General features: G+C 36.8%; 1 protein-coding gene across 1 annotated transcript in view; it reads right to left on the bottom strand.

Annotated features, from left to right (window-relative positions):
- The window catches only part of LOC104386771 (contactin-5-like), a gene marked incomplete at its 3' end in the record, with an annotated part of 128,413 nt that overhangs the window by 64,745 nt on the left and 42,857 nt on the right, over nt 1–20,811 (bottom strand). The gene's annotated exons all lie outside the window — the stretch shown is intronic.

Below are 20,811 nucleotides of genomic sequence, written 5' to 3' on the forward strand. Positions count from 1 at the left end.
TTTTTTTTTTTTTTTTTTTCACCAGGGGAAGTGATTCATGCCCAGTGTAAAAAAGAAATAAAAGTGGAGAGAACACCTTGGCTAGTATCCAGACCGATGATGTTGCTTATGTCATCTGGACAGTGCATGGCACATTGTGAGGAGAAGAAAAGAAAATCAACTGCATTGATTCTAAACCCAAATTTGGTTTATAGCACACTTACTCCCTTTCAATGCTTTATCTCTGATTTCTCTGATGCTGCAAACACAATCCAGTTGTGGGTTAATATATTTTCCCTCCAAAAGTTTCCCTCGATCAGGTGAACTAGGAACACTTCATTTTTTGTACAAAAAACTTCTCAACGATGCTGTAAGGCAATGCTATGAACAGTTCATTGTGTTTATTTAAAGCCTCTCAAGTGGAAGATCTGATTACTCCATTTACCACAGGGAATACTGGACCTGAATTCACATTTGATGTAGCATAACAGATGTGACAGCTCAGTTTTGACATCAGACTGGTGTCTCACCCATTCCACAGTGCCAACAATGCCATCTAAGACCTCTATTCCCTCATCATTTTTCTAGAGACATTTCTCTCTGGTGCAGAGTAAGAAGAGAGCTGCAATAGTGGTACACAAAGATGCCTTTAAAAAGGACACTGAAGCTTCAGCAGGCACTAAAAGAGGATCTGAAATATGAATAGCTGGAGTCAGTAGGAGCATCCCTCCTTGATGTTCAGTGACCTATAGCTGTACCTGTTCATTTCTGCATACAGACCAAGGTGCTGCTAAGAGCCAGAAAACACCAAACAGTTTGAATAGATTACTCTCTTAGCAGCACTCAGCTGAAAGTTCTTGGTCATACGCTGAAACTCCACATCTTCCTCCATGCCTAATAGAGCTATAGGCACTTATAGGAGGTCAGGTGTCAGGACGATGGGGCCAGACTCTTCTCAGTGGTGTCCAGTGACAGAGCAAGGGATAATGATCACAAACTGGTACACAGGAGATTTAACCTGAATATGAGAAAATACTTCATTACTCTGAGGGTAACAGAACCCTGGAAAAAGCTGCCCAGGGAGGCTGTGGAGTCTCAGTCCCTGGAGACATTCCAAATCTGCGTGGATGTGTTCCTGTGTGATCTGCTCTAGGGGATCCTGCTCTAGCAGGGGGGTTGGACTAGATGATCCACAATTCTGTGATTCTGTGATCTAGTGAGTGGGACAGGGAAGCAATCTTTTCTGTTTTTAAATAAAGTCTCTGAGATTTCTTTTCACAGACTGTTCCTGCAACTCTTATAAGCCTGAAGATGAGTAATCAGGATTTTCAGAAACATTTTTATTTTTAAAAAAAATTAAGAACTTCACTGTATATTGACTTTAAAAAAAAAAAAAAATCTTTGATTTTGGAAAAGATTTTTTATTTTTTGGACAAAGCTTATAATTTGCATATTTTTCCTGGATTATAAAATATTTTAATTTTAATGTAAAATATTCTATTTCCTGGCGCTATAAGATTTCAAGCTTGATATTAATTTTTTACTATTTGTGATGCACAACCTGGAAGCTGGTCAACACAAAAATGGGAAATTTATGATTTATGTACCCTCTATAATTAGATGTAAATTTTCTTTTTTTTTTGCTGATTTTCCCTCAGGTGAATAAATGCTAATTTCTAATTAACTATTGGCACCTTCAGGATTTTTTTTTTTTCCCCAATTTCCTGTTTTGTATGTGCATTGTGATGGACAACTATTGTTTTGTTTTGTTGTTTTTTTTTTTTCTCCAAATGAAGAACACTAACCTCCTTTTTTAGTTGAACATAAAAGTACTATGTGTGACTCAAGCTTCCATTTGTTCAAACCAATCAATTTCAAGCCTAAGAAGGAAAGTAACAAAGACCTTTGAATTTCAGCACTTTTTCACTCTCCGTTAGGTCTGAATTGGATTTCTTGTTAGCATACAGTGAAGAAAAAAAAAAAAAAAAAAGGATTAAGAGGTACAAAAGCAAGTATTTAGCTGTAAAACAAATAAATGTAGGAAAGCTTAAAAGGAAGTAAAGGTGAAGGATCACGTTTGCAGTTCCCCCACATTAAAATAGTAAGTCCAGTGTGGAAGTATCAAATGAAAAGGAAATTTAATTAATTTTCTGCAAATCTCAGCCATTTCATGTCTAGCCATATTAAAAAAAGAAGAAAGGCAGCTACTAAAAAATATTGAAAACCCTATCCTTTTACTTAAAAAAATGTAATAAAATTGATCATAAAATAAAGGAGGTACAGAATACATCTTTTCAGGTGGGGACTGTAACCTCTCACACAGCAGTGCTGGCCATCTGTTCAGTGTTCTTGCTACTGTATAAACCTGTAACGTGTGACATGTCACACAGCCCCACAGAGAATGAGTTTATCCTTCATATTCTGATGATATATATGGCTGATTGATAAGAAAATACCTTTTTTTTTTTGTGCTCCACAGGTGTCCATCTTATGCCCTGAAAGAGTAGATTTATTTACCCTTATCTCAGTGCTAGCAGCAGAGATTATAACATCCATTATATTATTTTCTAATCCCTGGGGTTTTAGCTACATTAATTCCATGCTCTTTAATATGACAAACACCCGTAACCATTTGAAAATGTATAGTTAAGTCACCATTTCTAATGTACACCTATTGTTTAAAATTTATATGCAAAACATGCAAATAACATTTTGGATGGAGTGTGTGTGGCAAGAGCAGCACAAGTGTCTGCATTGTTAAAAGAAAAAACAGTAACATTCAAAAAATATTATGCAGTGTCACTAGAGAACAACCCATGGCACAGGAATGGTCTCCGCTATGAAAAGGAAACAGTATAAAAATTGAAGAGCTAGTGAAGATACAAGACAATAAATCAAATGGGCTTGGTGCAATTCTTTCTGGATGTCCCACCTATACTTCAGGTGTAATTAGCTCAATCGTTGACATAAGTTATGAGCTTGGGAAAAGCATTCAGATCTCTGATCCAAAGCAGCTGTCAGATAGTATGGCTGTCTCTGCAGTGGCAAACCCTATTCTGAAAGGAGTTGAAGTATGGGTTTCTCTCAGCACACATATATATATTCATGTGCCTTGTGGAAGAATGGCACTCACCACAAGAGAGTATCAGTTTAAATAAGATCCAACAGAAAACAAAACACTTCTGTGGAAGGTGAAAGGAGTAATGGAAAATAAACAAGGAAAATCTCAAGGCAGTCAAAGTAACAGAAAAGCTTTGCAGGCTACTAGCAACTAATAAAGAACAGAATAAAGGGGGAAATACTCTGCCACTGTCAAAAGGACTTGTAGGAAAGTTGGAGTAGTTTTTACCACTTAAGAGTCTTTCAATTGCCTTCACTGTGGTTTGCCTTTTAGGCATGCATGGAGGGGTCATTCATTCTCTGTGCTTATCAAGTAGCTGCAGCTGATAAGGGCAGCAGTGAAGGGGCATGTTTTTTAGACCCTGAGAATGGTCTACTGATGATTGCTATGAATTAGGATCAAATAAAAAATTAAAAACAGATTTTTATTTTTATTTTTTTAAATTTTAGGCAATTACTGTTTATTATCCTAGCATGGGAGCTGTGGAAGGTTTTGCAATTCATTATCAGTTACTTAAACCACGTACTATGTTTAAAGTAGAAATTAGACTGGTGTAGAGCAACATCTTCTGCCAGCCCAATTCTGTGAGTTTAAACTATTTTATGTGCAAATTTATTATGGAGTTTAAAATTAACATCATGTGATAGGTATAAAAGTGATTAAAGACATATGCTGAAGATATCTGAAGTATAAAGCAGGTGATATTCTTTCTAAAAAGGTAAAAAAAGCTCTATACAAGGTCTGTCAAACCAAGGACAAACTTATTCATTGCATTATCACCACACAGAGGGCAGCCTTCCCCTCCTAGTATCTGAAACACAGGACTAAGAAATAGACTGAGCTGGGATTGTAGCTCTTTAAAACAGGCAAGATTTACAGGGAAAAGAATTAAATTCAAAATATGTTTTTAAAAATTCTATTATAACCTTATTAAAAAACATGGTTTAACTGTTTACTATATGCAATGGGAATAAAAATGTTGTGTGTAATAGTCCATAAACACAGGCCGTACAAGAATAAAAAGTAGGTATTAGAAAAATTACATGTAGAATTGCATAGGGAACTTTTAAATTGGATTAATTAAATAAAATACTCGCAGAATACCAAGATGGCCAAAGAAATGAATAGATAATTTTGTATCAATTTATACCCATTTTCTAGGAATACAGATCAAATAGGTGAAGTCATATTATTAGAGTCACTCATTGGACCTAAGAGTAACTGTTAACACTGAAGGTGTTAACCAGAAAAGGTGTGAAAGGAAACTCTGGGAAAAAAAGTTTTGCTATGATAGAAATGGCATGTCATCACGATTATGGGAAAAACATACATTTTGAACATATTATTGTGTGACTTTTAGGTGACAAAATAAGGGCAAGATTCAAGTACTTCAGAATGTATCATGCTTATTATCATTGCTGCTGTTATTTACTACCAGAAAGCTTTTGAATACTTCATGGATCATCAGCTTGACATGACCCAAAAAAGGTAACCCTTTTTCTCAAAGAATTTACTGTGCAAGAATATAATGAGAAAAGAGTGAAAGTGAGAGAGTACAGAGAAGCAAAGATATATTTCACACTTGTATGCCAGCCACTCTGTGTCTTTGTATATCTGCTGACTCACTGAGGGTTTTTAAGGAAGGCAGGTGGTTATGCAGGTGATTTTAGGGAATTTCAGCAAAAGGTGATGAGAGGCACAGGAGAAAGCTTAAACACTCCTGTCTGAAGCTGTAAAAGATGATGAATAGAAGACACAAGATAATGTATTTTCTTAAATTTAGATCAACTGCTTCCAAGATATTTCTCAGTTACTATAATGCGTGTTTTTTTCTCAGAAAAAAGTAGAAGTCATTAAGGAATCTTTGAACAAAGGTAGTCCTTGAGTGTGTTCTTGTAAAAAGAATTTTCTTTCTACGAAGCTGTCAGCATGAACTATACTGTAAACACGATTGATTCATTACCCCTGAACTAAAGTTTCACTATGAAATACTATAGCTAAAGAAAATTTGGGGTTTTTTTGTGTCCTTAATAACATATTTATATATAAATACTTTTTCTATATGATAACAATTAAAAAATACATGGTCCCATGCAGTCAGTAGTACTATCCTATTTATTGTCCATTTTCATCTAGCTGGCTTCTCTTCAGAGAACATTTTTTTGTACCTTCTACATTTCCTATCATAGACAAGTCATGTTTCCATAAATGTGGCTAATACCTGCTATGATAATATAATTTATTATAGTAATAATTACCTATTCTGGTGAAGATAAGAAATAAAGATAAGAATTTTGTAAAAGGATGTATTTATTCTTGTATGAAACATAGTATATTTTTCATGTTAAATGTCCTTCAAAATTATTTTGCTATTTATAATTAATTTATTAATTAGAAAATTAGAACTTCTTAAAAAAAAAAGAGAAAAAATAGAATTTGCCTCTATTTACTATGCTACGCTTGTTAAAAGGGAATGCTGTTTTTAAATTAAAATATTCACAACCTGTGATCCTCCATAGATTTTATATAAAATATAAATTAATATGCTTACTCCACAGTTTTCTCTTGACCAGCTACTCATTTTTTATATAATCTAACTCTTCATGGAAGGGTATCTCAGGAGTCTTATTGATATTGGGAGCTTTGAATAATATCTAATTTTGTTGCACCTAGTTTTGATACCCTCAGTGAACACCATCAGCATCATCAATAAACCTTAATTATTCCCAGAGCCTTGAAGAAGAAAGAGAATTTGTAGATACCAAAATCTCCCTGAACTTCAGTAGGTTTTCTGCTCTCGTAAATCCTGAAGTACTGGATCAAAGCAAGTTAGAAGAAGAAATATTTACACACAGAATAAAATAACAAGATAGTGTTAAAAGTTATAGAGCCTCTATATGACTCAACTTGCCATGTTAATTGCACAATATATGGGATGTTTGTGGTTACAGTTGCTGATGGTTATGATTAATTAACTACAATAATTCTTTGTCTGTCAGATTTCATCTATTCTCACAAGAATTATTTCAGCATCCTTCTCAGCTGTCTTTCATATCTGCATAATATCAAGGCAAAATACAGAACCAGGTGGAAATATTATAGTTAAGATTTCTTCGTCCTCTCATTCTGTTCATGATCTGTCATTTAGAAGCAACAGCTACAATCCAACAAAGAAACAACCAACATCAAATGAGAAATGAAAGGAAAGGTTTTCAAATACAATGTCCAACATTTAATCACCAAAATAAAGTGGGTCAATAAATTGTGCTATTTTCAGAGCTTCTAAGTGAATAGATTTTCACTTAAGTAATGTATGCAATGTATTTTTTTGTATACACATGGTTTTACATAATGTTATTTGCATCTTGAGAAATGCACTTCTCTATTTGGATCGTTTTTAATACGCCTTCCTGGCACTGAATGGCATACCATCCTGTTTAAATTCTGTATGCCTGATACTGATAATTCTACTTTCTTTTTTTTTTCCGTTTGTGCTTATGAGTGCTTCTCCCCTCTTTCTTCTTTGATCTTTTGCTCACTTTTTTCAATTACAGTATTTCAAAATATTCAAGGATATATTGCAAACATGATTTCATTTGTTATAACTTTCTTCAACTAGATGTGACTTTTCCCTCCTTTAATTAGTGACTAAAGATAGCAATGCCAGTTAGGATTTTGCATGATTAAACATGGAATGACGAGCACAGTGCAGTTTCTTATCAAATGATGACATGTAGAACTGGCAGTAACTTATCTCCTCCCTACAGTTTATTGTAAAATCTTGGTAGAGATCACATGGTTCACAGAAGGATGATCTGTAACAACTTTAGTTATTTTCTGACCACTCTGTCTGAACAAGTAATTAAGGATAAGATATTCTGTATTTAATTGAGCTAATTCATACTAGAGACTAAAACATTGTTAATATACATTTAATACTTTCAGTTCCTGGGTTCTGGTCCCAAAGATAACATAAAGGCTTCACTTTCATGTGTACTGAAGAACACTGCAAACCTTTAGCCTGTAAGATCCTTTCTCCTGCATCCCTTAAGTTCCATATCTGGCATTGCCAAAGCTGGAATTTATGAGACAAACATGATACTAAATTATTATCACCAGGAAAAGATGGCAAAAGAAGTAAGCTTTCCCAGATTCAGAAGAGATGGTGCTGAGGTCACCTAAATTAAAATCTTTACAACTTCCACAGATTTTGCAATCGAGACTGCCTTCCTTCTTTCATACTACACTGTCAGAATACCACCATATATCCATGGCTTGTTTCATCTGACCTAGTTTAGCCCTCCAATTTAAGAAGATATTAATCCTATCCAGGAATTTATTATTTTTATTTACTAACTACAAAGGGGACCTAGATTTACAAATTCAGGCAAAGACTTTAAACTTTATGGATAGTTTTATTCAGTGGCATAAATCCAGCAAACGTGGTAAAGACAAAGACTCTGCAGAAAATAAAACAAACGCCTGACCTACTAAGGTCCCTGTTCTGAAGATAACAATGTAAAGTTGTTTGATAATGTTTTGGTTGTTCTTTTTTAATTTTTTAATTTTTTATTTTTTTTTTTTCTGGCTAACATGTTTTGTGTAAATGGAGGTATTATTTCAGAATTGCAAGTTACATATGCTTGAACTGCTGTTCAGATCTAGGCCTTGGAGAATGGTATGACTGTCCACACTCCAATAAGAGCTGGAGGCTTACAGACACCATTTCCATGAGATACAACACATCCAATTCTGACTCCTCTCTAGACAAGTCATTTCACAGTGCTGACTTTTCACTATAACAATGTGGATAAATTTATCTATACTTCCTTTCTGGTCTGTCATAAAGAAGAAGAAGAAGGTAATAATCTCCCAGAAATCATTTATTTGCTCTTCTGTAAGAGTTGTGGTATCCAATATGACCAGAAATTCAATCGTGACAAAATAAATAAGTGCTTGGACACATCCAAGGAGTAAATCTGGAAGACCTTGATCTTAGCTGAATAGCTCAACTGGAAATGAAGGCCTTACAAGCATAGAGTATTTCCTAGGTAGCAACTGGTTGTTACATATGATGCCAAATGTTTTTAATAAGGCAGCTTATATTGGAGCATAGTATTCTGCTTAATGTCAAGATGATACAAGTCACTGTAAATCATAGTTCAGGATATGAGCATGTAATTGAACAAGTAAGAGTCATCAAAGATAAATAAATTGCCACCAGTCAGCTGAGTTACTATAAATTGCTGTGTACTTCAACCTTTTCAATCTGTAAACAAGAACACTTCAATTAAAAACCCTGTGAAGGTGTTTTGACCATTTATTTATTGATCTAATGTGTAGCCAATGAATGGACCATTATTTATTTATTTATTTGTAATATCACTAAAATTACACCTTGGCAGAAGGCTTCGTAATTATTATTCTATGTACAGTTATTCTTCTGTGTCACTCTAATCCTGCCACATGCCAGAGAGGTTTAATATGCAGTTTTTCCATCCTGTCCTCCCCTCTCCTTCTCTTTCCCCTCTCTTCTCTTGCCTCTCCCCTCTTCTCTCTTTTTTCTCAAGACTTTTATGCTTTTTATCAAAATTATATCCTATCTGAGACACCTACATAAGACATGGATATAAACAGATACATCAGCAGTACTATGTGGGTTGCCATGGACTAACAAGGTTGTGCAAAACAGTAATTGCAGTCTTTGTTTTAGAAACGTAGAGGCAGCAATCCCTCAGCAGCTCATCTGATCATTTAAACTCCTTTATCATTTTTCACAGTTACATATTATTGCTAGTTGATCAATAGAAATAAAAGTAAAATATTTTTCCTGAACTAAGTCAGTTAGATTCTTGACCATATGGATTGATTTCTTTAAGCAATCTAATAATTGCTTCTCTTTTAACTGACCTTCCTAGGGCAAAACAAATTATCACCAAGTACGTCCTAGCTGTAACAGTGGCACAGACATCTAATACTGAAACTAAGCACAAGGACAGCTGTGAAAGCTGTTGATTTGGAAGTTATGGGTAGTTGGACAATATTACTAATGGAGTAGGGAAGAATAGCAGGACAGCTTCTCTTCTCATATGGACTGCTCACCATATAACAAATGAGACAATCAAATGTTTGACAATGCTTTATAAGCCTGCAGCCATACCTAACTGTAGGAGCATGCAATCTTTTAAAAAAAATTAAAAGTCCTAGAAGGCAAATATTTTCATTTAAGTCAGCTGAACTTGCTCACAGGAAGGTCACTACTAGTGATTCGGATGGTACTTGGAAGACTTAAATTCATGATTAATCACAGATCTTGAGTCATACGGACAAAAATAACTAATCAGAGGCTAAAAAGAAAACCAAACAAACAAACAAAAAAAACCACTCAGGCTGGGAATATCTGGAGTCCTGAATACTTGAATTCTCTATATTATTCCTCAGTTACAAGGAATCAGACCTGTTAGGGACTGGCTTTGTAGGAAGGTATCAAAAAGGAGTTTTGACAGTTACTCAGAGAGTCGGACATAAAAGAGGACATGGGGGGGAAATTCTTAAAAGCCATTTCAAACATATGGTGTGCTTTTGGTAGAGCAGAATAAATACATAGTATATTTCTACCAAGAAGGAAAGAATCCAAGTTTCTCCAAGTAGTGAATACAGTATATGAAGGAACTGAAAATTCAGAAAACAGAAGTGACAATGTGTTGAAAATAATGTCTAGCCTTGATACTGTAGTAGGCCAAATAATTAGAGACTATGAAATTAAGATTTTAATATTATGGTCAGATTTTAATATTATGAAAAAATCTAAAGAATTATTTGGATTGTAAATAATATCAAAGGGAAATCAGGAAAAAATCCACAGGTTAAATACTTACAGAACAGTATTTTCTGCAGCAGTATTGTTAGATGGTCCCCAAAAGGGGATCAAAAGGCTTAGAACAAGCAGAATAGGAACCTCAGTGGTGCCAAAAGAGTTGTTCCTGAATATAAATTTACAAAGGATCTGACACAGCCAAAAAGCCTTAATACCAAAAAAATAATAGGCGGAATTCTGCATATGCAATTCTACCATATTTAATGAGGAATATCTTATTCATACCTGCCGGGTTCCAGATGGTTAGCATTATATATTACAAAAGTAGTTTGTTTTTCCCCACTCCAGTGAGAGTTATAGTTGGTTTTACCAAAAAGGACTGAGTTTTTGCTGTCTGAAAATCAGGTCTTTTGAAAATTTCTCTGTCACATCAGCATGATATGTTGTTCTGATGGCATACTTGTAAAAAGAGGCTGACAAATCCAAAAGGCTTTAGAGAAAAGTTATGAGATTAATTTGCATTACAGAAAACATCTTATAGTGATAAATGCCTAAGCTTAAGAAAAAACTTATAAATTCTGATTAAGCTAAAAGTGAGAAAAGGAAAAAGACTTTTCCACCATTCTGGCTTTTTAAAAGAACATATCTGAGCTTCTGAATCAATGTCCTAGTCAGTTTAGCTTATCTTACAAGTAAATGTTATATGTTTAATTTTACTACTTGGTCCCTTTAAACTCAGTGGGTATACTAAACTAATTTAAATATGGGCATAAATATGTGTATTCCAAGGTATAAGATTTTAAACATCAATTTCATGCATAAATTGTTTACACAAAAATAATAGCAAACCAATAGATACACTTAGAAAAGAAAAATAGAAAAGATATAAAAGAAAAAATGGTAAATTCTTTGTTAGTGATGTGTGGGAAAACGGTACAAGGTTACTGCAGTGGCATCATTTCAGTAATGATTGATGAAATCTCATTTAAAGGACTGCTGTTTTAAAATATGGTACCTAAATACTTGAGCAGAATTGCATCCACACTATCAATATAATTTAATATAAATTATTTTGTTTCATTCATTGTAACCCATTTTGTTTCATACTCTAAGGACAGGTAATGGAATTTTTATCAGTGTAATTGAAAATTATTGACAAGAACAACTACAGTGGTAGCATACGCTAATTTTTTTCCCCCAAGTCAGTTGTTACTAAATATTACATGTTTCCAGTTAAAAATATAAGCATGAATTGCAGATTAAAATTAACTGTGTTTAGGCTCATCCCAAGCACATTGTCATGCCAGAATATTTACAATTACTGATTCAGATAATGTAATGTCATAAATGTCTATGGCCTACCAAATATTAAACAAAGGTAACCAAAGGTAATATGAATGGTAATGTGACTAAATACGAGTGACTTAGTCATTGAGGAGATTCATATGTGATTATACTTAAAGGTAACAGTGTAATGTTAACACTGATAAAGTATTTTTAAAATTTATTTTTATGCAAATAACTTTGAATCATAGAATCATAGAATCCTAGGGGTTGGAAGGGACCTCGAAAGATCATCTAGTCCAACCCACCCTACCAGAGCAGGGTCACCTAGAGTACATCACACAGGAACTCATCCAGGTGGGTTTTGAATGTCTCCAGTGAAGGAGACTCCACAACCTCCCTGGGCAGCCTGTTCCAGGGCTCTGTCACTCTCACAGCAAAAACTTTTTTTTTGGTTATTCACCTTGAACCTCCTATGCTCCAATTTGCACCCATTACCCCTTGTCCTATCACTGGTCATCACTGAGAAAAGCCTAACTCCGTCCCCCTGACACTCACCCCTTACATATTTGTAAACATTGATGAGGTCACCCCTCAGTCTCCTTTTCTCCAAGCTAAAGAGACCCAGCTCCCTCAGCCTTTCCTCATAAGGGAGATGTTCCACTCCCCTAATCATCTTCGTAGCTCTGCGCTGGACTCTTTCGAGCAGTTCCCTGTCCTTTTTGAACTGAGGGGCCCAGAACTGGACACAATACTCCAGATGTGGCCTCACCAATGCAGAATAGAGGGGGAGGAGAACCTCTCTTGACCTACTAACCACACCCTTTCTAATGCACCCCAGGATGCCATTGGCCTTCTTGGCCACAAGGGCACATTGCTGGCTCATGGTCATCCTCCTGTCTACCAGGACCCCCAGGTCTCTTTCACCTACACTACTCTCCAGCAGTTCAGCCCCCAACCTGTACTGGGACATGGTGTTGTTCTTCCCCAAATGTAAAACTCTGCACTTCCCCTTGTTGAATTTCATCATGTTTCTCCCCGCCCAACTCACCAACCTATCTAAGTCTCTCTGAATGGCAGCACAGCCTTCTGGTGTGTCAGCCACTCCTCCCAGCTTAGTGTCATCAGCAAACTTGCTGAGGGTACATTCTATACCCTCATCCAGGTCGTTGATGAAGATGTTGAACAACACCGGTCCCAGCACCGACCCTTGTGGGACTCCACTAGTAACACACCTCCAACCAGATTCTACCCCATTGACTACAACTCTCTGACTCCTTCCTTTCAACCAGTTCCTAATCCACCTCACTTCCTGGTCACCAAACCCATACCTGATCAACTTATCCACAAGGATGCTGTGGGAGACGGTGTCAAATGCTTTACTGAAATCAAGATAAACCACATCTACCGCTCTACCATCATCTATCCACCTAGTAATTTCCTCATAGAAGGCTATGAGGTTAGTCAAACATGATTTACCCTTGATAAAACCATGCTGACTGCTCTTGATGACCCCCATGTCCTTGATGTGCCTGGAGATAGTCACAAGAACAAGTTGTTCCATCACCTTTCCAGGGATGGAGGTGAGGCTGACCGGTCTATAGTTACCCGGGTCCTCCTTCTTGCCCTTCTTGTAGACTGGAGTGACATTTGCTATCCTCCAGTCCTCAGGCACCTCACCTGTTGCCCATGATTTACTGAAGATGATGGAGAGTGGCCTAGCAATGACCTCCGCCAGCTCCCTCAGCACCCTTGGGTGCATTCCATCTGGACCCATTGATTTATGGATGTCCAGATTACTCAACTGATCCCTAACCCAATCCTCATCTACCATGTCAAACTCTTCCTCTATCTTGACTTCTTCTGGGGCTATATGAATCTGGGGCTCATAGGGAGACCCTGCAGGAGTGAAGACAGAGGCAAAGAAGGCATTCAGCACCTCTGCCTTCTTTATATCCTCTGTCACCAGGGCTCCCACCTCATTCCTCAATGGGCCAATATTGCCTCTATTGCTAGTTTTGCTAGCTATGTACTTGAAAAAGCCCTTTCTATTATCCTTAACCTGACTTGCAAGGTTAAGTTCCAAGGAGGCCTTAGCTTTCCTAATTGCCTCCCTACATCCTCTGACAACAGTCCTATATTCCTCCCAAGTGACCAGCCCCTCCTTCCATGATCCTATGTATTTGAAAAAGCCCTTTCTATTATCCTTAACCTGACTTGCAAGGTTAAGTTCCAAGGAGGCCTTAGCTTTCTTAATTGCCTCCCTACATCCTCTGACAACAGTCCTATATTCCTCCCAAGTGACCAGGCCCTCCTTCCATGATCTGTAGATTTTCCTTTTCCACTTAAGTTTGCCCAGTAGTTCCTTTTTTAACCATGCAGGTCTCCTAGCACCCTTACTAGATTTCCTAACCATTGGGACACTCTGATCCTGTGCTTTCAAGAAGTGGTCCTTGAATGTTGACCAGCTATCTTGAGCCCCTTTATCTTCTAGCACCCTGTCCCATGGGATTCCCCTTAACAGTTGATTGAGGAGGCCAAAGTTTGCCCTGTGGAAGTCCAGGGTACTGATCCTACTGGGTATTCTGTTCCTTCCACACAGGATCCTGAACTCCACCATCTCATGATCACTGCAGCCAAGGCTGCCATTGACCACCACTGCTTCAACAAGGCCCTCCTTGTTGGTTAGTACAAGATCCAGCAGCACTCCTCTTCTAGTTGGCTTGTCCACCATTTGCATTAAGAAGTTATCATCAATGCACTGGAGGACCCCCCTAGACTGTGAAAGGCTGGCTGTGTGAGTCTTCCAGCAGATATTGGGGTAGTTAAAATCTCCCATGAGGACTAGGGACTGTAGCTGTGAATGTATTAGAACAACATTTTAAATAGGTATCCCTATTTTTGGGGAATTATTTTTTGCTTGGAATATAGATGAGTTCTTTTATCCTAACATGTCACCACAAAAGCAATACTTGTGTGTGCTGAATTTTATTCTCAGTGTGGGATGAAGTTGCCTCATATCTGCATCAGAGCCAGTGAACCTGCTATTTCTTTAGAAATAGACACTTCAAAGTCTTGATTCATTTGACCTACTGTAGATGCCAATTTGACATGAATGAATTGCATCTTAGTAGTGCAGTGGATTAACCAGGGAATAAAAAAAAAATTAGTTGGGTTGCAGCTGCCTGTAGTGTAGATTTCTGACATTAAAGAATTAATAAAGTGCATTTAGAAGCACTTCATTATTTCCTTGACCTTCAGATTGTTTTATCAATATTATTTTGTCTATGATGCCCTGGTAAAACTGAGTAGAAGATGGAAAAGGATTCCTCCCATACATGTAAGAAATTTCAAAGGCTAGCATAAAATCCCTTAACTGTGTTGGCTCTTGATTAGTAAAAGGTGAAGCATCAATTTTTAATTCTTGTCAGTACAGAAGTGACCTAACCAGTTTTTTTAAATGATACACAGATCAGGACACTAGTGTAGTATTTTTCCGAACATTTTCCAATAAAAGAAAATTCAGCCTTTAATCTCAAGGACTTTCTTGTTGTGGTGCTAATTGTGTTGTAGGATACTGTTACTGACAAAGACAGTAACATTAGATTTAAAACAACTTGGATATACACACCTAATTTTATACCTAATGTGTTTCATATTGTTTTGCAGTATAGAAAATCTAAAAGTTATACATATTAAAGGATTTTACATTGACTTCTAAAAGAACTTTACAGTGTGATGAACTCTTGCCTACCTGTTTGGTGATTCTTGTATATATGCAGACTGCTAAGACTGAGTAATACTTAGACAATCTTATCTTCTACACCTTGAGACGAAACTTACTGGAGAAAACAGGGTAGCAGACACGCCACCACCATTAGATGTCTAGCTTCAGATGACTAGCGGACTGAATCCAGCATACATTAAAGCAGCTAACATTTCAAATTTATTGTTTCAGTGGAAGAAAAATGCTTTCAAAATAACAAGGAAGAAATGGAAATGATTTTGTTATGCACCTGTGTTAAATCATTGACTTTATAAAGAGTTAGGAAATTAATTCCTTTCTAGAAACATCTGTAATGTCAAAGCAAAGCAAAGACTTTGGGTAGGTATTGATTTCAGGCAGACAGCACAAAAGATAACTGCTATCATTTAAACCTGCTCCTCAACCTCACAGATGCAGCTGGAGTGCTTCTGCCTGCTAAGTCCTTTATTTTAAATGCCACCGTTATTTTAAAACTTCCAAGTTAGTCCAGTGTTTCTTATTTCTCTTAAGTAGAGCTGAAAAGGAACTTAATAGATACCTATGATGGGATATATGTACAAAAGTTATAGAAGATTCCTAAATGAAAGTGGAAGGAGCACCGATTTTTATTTTTTTATTGTTTTCCCCTCAGAACATTAGTTTCTAATGTACAAATAGTGAGAGGGATGGAAGAAACAAGCAAGTCCTGAACTCCCAGAATAGTAAGGCTCTACTGTATTGCAATTATAGCAGTAATTTTTGGGACATATCCTGGCTTAATGTAGAAAATTTAGATACACTCATATATTTTAGTGTTTAGAATCTACACAAATAGCAGTGAAATCTACTGCAGATGAAAATATCTCATTTGTGTTTAATCACCTAACCCAGCTATCTTATTATTTGATGCATGAGGTTACACTGAAGTATTGTTTATGTTCTTGATGTCTTAAATAAGTACAGTATTAAATCTCTACTACTTTGAACACACTCATTTCTGGTCTGTTAGAGAGAAATGGTTTTGCTCCCCTGTCTGCACTTGTCCTCCTTTAAACTACTAGGTGAATGGAACTATGATATAATCAATATGATAAAGAAAATCTAATCAGTTGAACAAACACATTTGGCACATAAAACAGTAAAACAGTGATTTCTCTCCAATAGTCCCAGGATTCTCAGTGGGTCATGAAGAGATGCTACAGAAATATGTAGCTGGTAAATAGAAGCCTATTGCTCTTACAAGAATTTCAATTAGAAACTTGAGGTTGAAGATGCAGGGTGGTCTCTAGGAACCTCTGAGAGATTGTACAGATTAATAGCCTGAAGTTTGGAAGTAACTATTATAGGGAAAAAACCCCACACACATATAATTGCAGATTGAAGAGGTAAAAGACAAAGGAAGTAGATACAATATAAAATAACGTGACAGTAGAAAATAATGTAATACAGTGGCCTCTCAACAGGGAGCAGGAATCAGTTAATTTAAAAAGTTTAGTTTGAAAATGGCTGATTGTAATACAACATGTATAAGGTTAAGTCCATCAGCAGAGTAAACAGAACATGTTCACTGAAAATAAAGCTACACTTGTTTATGGCAAAAATTAATTGTTGTTCATTAGCTTGACATGACATTTTTTTTATCCCAGCCTTGATACAGGTTGATTATCTTCCAGTTAACAGTTGTTGTTTTGGTCATTGGGATCACTAGGAAAATAAATGAAATTCTAGATTTCCTTGCTTCTCATATGCATGTGTAAATAAGAAAAACAGTGATGTGTTCAAAGCTATACATATAGATCTGTTAGAGAATAAATCCCAAGTTTGCTTTGCACTGAGAGTTGACACTAGTCAACTACACAAATACATATGGAAAATTACAGAAAGGCACTAGAACTTCTAAAAGAACAAATGGAATAGACAATATTTATTAAGTTTCCCTGTATGTTCTCCTATCTCCTCAAATCTTCTCTGTGGCATTAATCTGTTTTTTTCATAAGAAACAGACATGAATCTTTTGATCCAAATCGTATGTGGCACTGATGGCCAGGTGCTAAGCAGAGAACATACTCTCCCTAGGTGACAGACATGAAGGTTTAGAAGGGGAAAATCAGGAGGAATCTGACAGTTTTGCATTTGTGCCTAGGTGTCCTTCAGTATCTCTAATGCTGAGCAGAGCATTTGTGCCAGATCCATGGATGACAAGACGGAACTGCTTTCATCTCTTGTCATTCTAGAAGGAATTCTGGCTGATGAAACTAGAGCTTTCACTGCAGTTGGAACTTCAAACACCACAGTGCCATTCTAACAGATGACACAAGTCCTACTTTGTAACTGTCTCTTTTCTCTTGCATCATATAAGGTTAGAAATCTGTCCTTTTTTTCAGGGCATGTGTAAAACCATTATTTTAAAACTAAAGATGATATTTCTTGAGGATAGTTTATGTCTTCTACTGCCTAACTGTACATTTAGCTAAATTCTGTGAACCTGAAGAGACAGCTTGTCATATAGATACCGTCATATCAACAAGCTTATAGTACTGCGTGGAGTGGAGAGCACTCACTGTTCTCATGCTTTATTTTGGCATTTTTTTTCCATAAACAAATACCCATTGCTGAAATCTCTAAATGATAATAAAACCCCCTTAGTAATAAGTTCAGAAATCTAAAGCTGGATGTTTAATATTCCGTCTTCTTTTCCTCCTGCAGTGAATGACTCAATCTTTAAATGAATTTTCTGTATTTAAATCTATACGAAGGGGTAATTAATTTTCTTCCAGTTTCTCTGTGTAATCCATATTGGTGTCATAGGGCTTTCTGTCAGCTCTGTCCCTCAGAATATGGAAATGTATGTCTCTGCTTGTCTTCTCAATAAACTGAAAATAACGCACTTCACAGCCCTTCCCTGAAGTAGGTCTCATTTCAGTGCAACAATATTGCACAAAGTCCAAATTATTTTTTAAAAGATAGAGGGGCATATAGAAGCTGTAAATCAGAAGGATGATGGTATCAGAAGATAGTTAATGGTGGAGAGGACCTCAGGAGGTTGCTGGTCCAATCTCCCATTTAAGCAAGGTCATCCACAGAGTCAGACCACATTGATTGGAGCTTCATCCAGTTAGGTTGGAAAAGACCTTCAAGGTCATTGTGTGAAACCATTAACCCTACTCTACCAAGTCCAGCACTAAGCCATGTTCCCAAGTGCCACATCTAGATGACCTTTAAACACATCCAGGGATGGTGAGTAAACCACCTCCCTGGGCAGCATGTTCCAATGCCTGAACATTGGGCAGCTGCTGCGGGGGCGGAGCCATGACTGGAAGCTCTCGCCTGGTTCCGGTTCACTCCAGCCAGACCCGGCTTGACCCAGCTCGTCCCGTCCCATCGCCGCAGCTCTTCCTGCCAGCCTGCCTGCATTGTTTGCAGCTAACACTGTGGTGAGACCAACTCCTACCACCTCAGATTCTAAAACTGGGCATATCCCTCCTCCTCCTTCCCTCATAAATAAGTAAATAAGGTGTGTAAACAGGGTGTACCCATATATAAGTATTAAGACATAAGTTCTTGTTATTTAATGCTTGCTTTACTTACCCTTTTTGAATCTCCTGCCCCCAAATTGCTTTGTTTTCCCCACAATAAACAGTGCATTCATAAATTCTAATTGGGGATTGGCTGCTGTTATTGGAAGTATTAGTAAGCACTGAGCAAGTTACTCACTCGAAAATTCAGTGCCAAAGCTCACTGATCTTCTGTGAGAAGCGATCGCCATGTGCAGACCTCTCAGCAGATCCTGACAAGCTAAATACACTCCAAAAAGGAGATATAATAGGTCGCGGATCACGACAGCCACATTCCAGTCATGTGAGCTGTCCCACCATGTCTCAGTTATTGCTACCAGATCATAACCCTTAGACAGCAATATTATAATATTATATCCTTTATATTATTCCATTGTGTTCACAGACTATCACAAATGTTAAATTTAACAATTGTATACTCAGTTGAGACTTTAATTTTACCTGATTTATCACTTTGAAACTTTTGTGTCAGAATCAGTATTACTGAAGAACTGCAAGAGTTTGTAAGGGGAGAAATATTTTCAGAGAATAGTAATTCACCACAAAATACCTTCTGGATTTCAGGTCTGAGTGCTAGCCATACAAGTTACTGTGAAAGGCCTTATCTGATCACCAGTATCTGCAGTCTTTCCAGAGTCAGCTACTGCAGCAGCCAGATCTTTTGCATTTGTTTTTCTCTTTGGAGTGCAGTAAGTGTGTATGGCCAAATTTGAGTCACAGGTACCTAGCCTACTATTTAGAGCAAATTAATCTGAATTCAGACTCTTGGAAATGGAGCCTGACTTTGGCCATGAATTTTTCCTTCTGGTCCATAAACTTGTTATAAAATAACTCAGGTTGGAAGGTACCTCTGCTAGAGGAAGGACCAGCTTTGATCAGGTTGCCCTGTCTTTTAACCTCTCCAAGGAAGATCTCTGCCAGAAGAGTAGAGTTAGCAAAACACCTCTTGGGGCCAGACAATTTAGAACTAAAATATAGGTTAAATTAAAAAATAAAATAAAATAAATATATATATATATAGGTATATATATATTTGGTTACATTAATAGTCACTTAGTTCATGTCTATATGTCTGAGTTTGTTTTGTGTGTTTAGACATGGTAAGGTTAGAACAATGATTGTCACATAGAACAAATCAGGCATCTCATAAATAGTTGACTGGAGGAGAGAAAATGTGGGAAAGTATATTTCAGAGATCCCATGAGTAAAAAGATGATATGTCAAAGTCCAGCAGCTAATCAGACTACCTACCCTAGGATACACCAATAAATCAAGTTGTCATGAGTGCTCCTAATGAAGGACCATTTGTGAAAGTTTTACCTTAACTGTCTTCAGCTACTGTTCAGCAAATGAGTAACTGCCATGTGGCTCCCAACAGAAATTGCAAGAGAGTAAAAAGTACTGAATGCAATTTTTACACATCTCTAAGTACACTAAGATGTGATAAATACAGAAATGGCCACTGCTGTCATCTACTGTGACTCCTGTGTAACATGAACTCTTGGATTTCTCTGAATGCTGTTTAAAATAGACATCTCTTCCAGGAAAAGAAACAAATAAAAAAAGAAACCGAAAGACTTGCCCTACTCTCCTAGCTAAGTTCTTCCATTGGTTATTTTTTCCCCATATGAAGCTGCAGCTTATTCCCTCTCCTCCCCTCAAAATCCCTTTGAGTTTCAAATGCTGGTTTGTTACTGTTTCGTCTGCTACATTGCAGAGGCCATTGTGATTGTATTTATTAGTGCATCACTAGCCTTCCTTTGAAGAGCTAAACAAGATTAACTCCACTATTTTAGAACAAATTCTTGTTTTTTACTCAGTCCTCCAACCCTTTCCTATTCATCAACATCCTTTTTAACCTGCAGGCTGCAGAAGGTAGAGAGGTAGGTGGGCCCAGAAGCGACAAAGTGGAGAGAAAGATCAGGAATCTTCATAGTATTAGTATGGAAAGGATACCCTTGATTTTTTATTATTAGCATCAATAAAATGGAAGCTGGAATAACTCCAAATAGTCATTCCCTTAGATGACAAGTGTCATGGCCAAAGACTACCATGGTAGCTGATCCATCATAGGGTGAGCAATGAATGAGGAAAAAGGAACACCAAAGAACATTACCCCAGGAAAGCTTCTATGATCCTAAAGCTAAAGGGTGTCAATAATAAAATATCTTTCACCTTGATAAGCAAAGGAGCTCAAAAATGGTAACCCTGCTAAGTTTCAGATGGGAAATACTACAGCTAGACAGAGAAAAGAGAATAAGCTGCTGCTGAAAATTTATAATCTGTTTTG

Source organism: Chaetura pelagica, unplaced genomic scaffold (genome assembly GCF_000747805.2).
Source record: "Chaetura pelagica isolate M959 unplaced genomic scaffold, ChaPel_1.0 scaffold44, whole genome shotgun sequence".
Lineage (NCBI taxonomy): Eukaryota > Metazoa > Chordata > Aves > Apodiformes > Apodidae > Chaetura > Chaetura pelagica.